Source organism: Elephantulus edwardii, unplaced genomic scaffold (assembly GCF_000299155.1).
Source record: "Elephantulus edwardii isolate Elephantulus edwardi_28Jun2011 unplaced genomic scaffold, EleEdw1.0 scaffold00020, whole genome shotgun sequence".
Taxonomy (NCBI): Eukaryota; Metazoa; Chordata; class Mammalia; order Macroscelidea; family Macroscelididae; genus Elephantulus; species Elephantulus edwardii.
The window spans coordinates 8,935,844-8,939,607 of record NW_006399770.1 but is presented as its reverse complement, the minus strand read 5'-3'; the positions used below and the strand labels follow the sequence as shown (position 1 = coordinate 8,939,607).

General features: G+C 37.6%; 1 protein-coding gene across 1 annotated transcript in view; it reads left to right on the top strand.

Annotated features, from left to right (window-relative positions):
- The window catches only part of DPYD (dihydropyrimidine dehydrogenase), a 1,462,963-nt gene that overhangs the window by 1,023,508 nt on the left and 435,691 nt on the right, over nt 1-3,764 (top strand). The gene's annotated exons all lie outside the window — the stretch shown is intronic.

The following is a 3,764-nucleotide window of genomic DNA, read 5'->3' as shown; positions in this document are numbered from 1 at the left end:
CTCTTGGTAACAGCAGCCAGGAAATCAGGAGAAGAATTGCATTGGGAAAGTCAGCTGTGAGGGACCTCTCAAGAGTACTGAAGAGCAACGACATCAGGCTGGAGACTAAGGTGCATCTGATCCAGGCTATAGTCTTTGCAATTATGTGCTATGCATCAAAGAGTTGGACAGTGAATAGGGATGATGGAAAGAATTGATGCCTTTGAGCTGTGGTGCTGGAGAAGAGTACTGAATATACCATAGACTGCTAGGAGAACAAACAGATTTGTCCTAGAGAGGGTGAAGCCAGAATGCTCCTTAGAGTCAAGGATTCTGAAGCTTTGTCTGACATACTTTGGGCATGTGCAAGGAGGGACTGGTCCTTGGAGAGGGACATCATGTTTGGGAGAATGGAGGGACGGCGCAGGAGAGGAAGGTCCTCGATGAGATGGATCAATTCTGTGAGTGGAGTGGTGGGAATGAGTGTGTTTGAGACAGTGAGCTTGGCACAGGATAGAAGGGCGTTTAGGGCTCTTGTACATAGGGTTGCTATGAGTCGCAAGCAACTTGATGGCACATAACAACAACAACAATGAATATTTGTGTAAAATAGGGAAGGTGAGTAAATATATAGTAGACTGGGAACTCTCTAGTTTTTTGTTGAAAATATTTTTTACATATGTATGGAACTGAAGAATTTGGTCAAATAGCTTCAGTTCTTTTAATGTTGGTAAGTACTATTGAGTTGGTTTGACTCACAGCAATATCCTGTGACTGAGCAGAGCTGCCTGAAAGTATTTTCTACATTTTAATCTTTTGAGAGTGGATTCTCTGGTCTTTCTTCCATAAACTACTGAATGAATTTGAACCACTGGCTTTTGTATTAAGCCAAGAACTTAACTATTGCAGCACCAGGACACATTGAATCTGATGTTTTGGACTTTTTAGTTTGCATAAAATAATACTGGCATAATTCTTTTTCTTTTGTTTATTAGAAAGTCACTGTTAATGAGATTTTTTAAAAATGTGTCAATCACATGATTATTGATGCATAAAATCATTTTAGAAAATATACTTACTATCTGTCTTAAAATTTAGGGTATGAATGTAACTATTAGTAAGAACCGAGCCTCTAATATTGAAATGTCTAACATAGCCCAATATATTAGGACAGAATTTAATTTCATTAAATATGTAATGATAAATTATACCAAAAAGAACTATATTTTTTATTCATTTATATTTTATGTGTATGCATGTGTGTATATCAAAATATAAGAATCTGACTTATTATTCACATTATAACATTCTTAGGATATAACATTAACATAAAGAAACCCTTAGAAGATCACAAGTTTTAACCAATCAGAGTATTAAAGACTTTGTTATATAAATCTATATGTACTATGTTTTCAGAATATCAAACAAAGATGCTGAATTATATTTTCCATGATAAATTATCAGTATGGTTGAGAGGAGCTCGGGATTAGAAATTTTCTCATTTTAATAATGCCCATTTCAATCTATTCATGTATACATTGACAAAGGATGCTGTCTTTCATTATATCATCTTTTCTAGAGCTTGAGTTGCTCCGTTTGGCCGTCGTGCAGCTGTGCAGGAGATCAGAGCCCTAATAATAGATTTTTGACAGTGAGCTCGCTTGCTACCTGCCCTACACAAATCCTCACTGTTCATGTTTGCTTCATGGCAACAAAGCAGACAGAAGGAAAATGCCAAGTGCTGAGTTTGAGGTACAGCTTTGCCTTGACTTGACATTTCAGCAGGATAGCAGTTTATGAGATGCATAATTTTTCATCTGGGACTCAGCTGCCATATTCATAGATGCTCACAGCTCATCCACGGACTGGAGCAAGGGCAAAGGTTTAAAGCATAGATCAAGGTCTACATCCTTTCCTTAGTTATTTTGAATTAACTATTGTCCTGTGGATAAATGATAGAATCAAATATATTAAAGGACCAGCAAATTCACGGGTACATAGAAATCACCTATATTTTCCTTTGGTTCAGAATTAGGATTTCCTCTGTTTGTTTGTTTTGTTTTTGTCTACCACTTTCTAAGAAAATATACACTTTGTAAACCAAAGGGCTCTGACAAGCATATTAAGAAAACTTACCTTTGCAGCAGTGGTAATGAATTATTAAATTTCTTTCCTTTCTCTGTGTGTATGTATGTGTTTTCCCTATAAAGAATTATTTCAAGCTTGAAATTAATAAAAAAAAGTTCTATTATGAAAGTAAAACTAGAGAGTATTGTGTCACCATTTGAGATTGAATTTAAATATCCACAGCCTTATGCATATCTACTGTAGTAAAAAATCAGTGTAGGTACATGTCAGTGACTGTTTAATTTAGAACTACACATCTCTGTAAGCTTCAGAAACAGTTCACTATGTCACCCTCTCATACAGAACAATGGTACAGTACATTGGATTAATTAAAGAAGCCTTGCCGAGAACTGAGTTCTCAGTATGTCAAGATTTCAGTTTTATGTTAAATATTTTCTAAAGGCCAGACCCTTAAATCTCGGGGGCTGTACCAACCAGTGAGCTGTGAATTTAACCATAGGCTAACTGCTAATGATAAGGAAAAGAGTCCTAGTTGAGGCAGCTGTAATACAGTCATTGGATTAGGCTATCAATCACTTGGCTCCCTAAGGAAAAGTGAGAGAAGACCAAACAGTGGAAAGGGAAATTAGGAAAGGAGGGCATGACTAGAATTAGATTCATCACCATCTTTATCCATTCATTGGCTTAAATCCCTAAGCATCAGTCCAAACTGCCCAGCATTACCCTGGCTATAAAGCCAGCCTATTTATTTCTAACATCTAGTGCACTATCAAAATGCCACTGCCTCTCAGTAGTTGAAGATCCTGAAACGTGCTGGAAGCAAATGCCTGATTACATAATAAAAAAAAAAGTCAGATTAGCTCCAACTTTTGGATTTAAGATTTATATTTATAAATTGTATAAAAGAACTGAGCCTTTGAGTTGTGGTGCTGGAGAATACTTAATATCCCAGGGACTACCAAAAGAACAAACAGATATGTCTTGGAAAAGATGTGGCAAGAGTGCTCCTTGGAGGCAAAGATGATGAAGCTTTGAGCTTGTAGCTGGGTGAAGCTTTTCCCTGGGAAAGAACATCAGACTTGGGAAGCTCCACAAATGTCCACAAAGGAGAGGAAGACTCCCAATGAGATGTATTGACACAGTGACTTCCGCAATGCGCTCTACTGTGTCAGAGATGATGAGAATGGTGCAGGATAGAGCCAAGTTCAGGTTGGCTGGTCAGAGGATCGTGATGAATCATACTCCACTGGACAGTAACAACAAGAACATGCATATACAGTACCATGTATGACTATTGCTAAAGGGGATTTTTGTTTGTTCGTTTGTTTAGATGATACATTGAAGTGATATGTTTACGTACAGAAATTCCTTTGCTGAGGTGAGACTCCAAAAGATTGGTGGTTCTCAGACTCCAGCAAGCATCCATGCCTAAATGGATTATTAGAACACACACATTATTGGACTTCATCCCTCACCAAGAGTTCCTAATGCCTAAATCTGTGAGGGCCAGCAAAGGTGTTGCTAGCAAAGTCTCAGATGCTGATTTTACTGCTGGTGTGAGGACCACACTTTGAAAAGAGTGGACAACACAGATTAATGGCATGGAACAACTTAACATGATTCTAAAATAGTCTCAAAATCCTTAGTCCATGGTGAAATTAGCGAATTTAGTCAACAGTCTTGGCACCAGCAGCCAG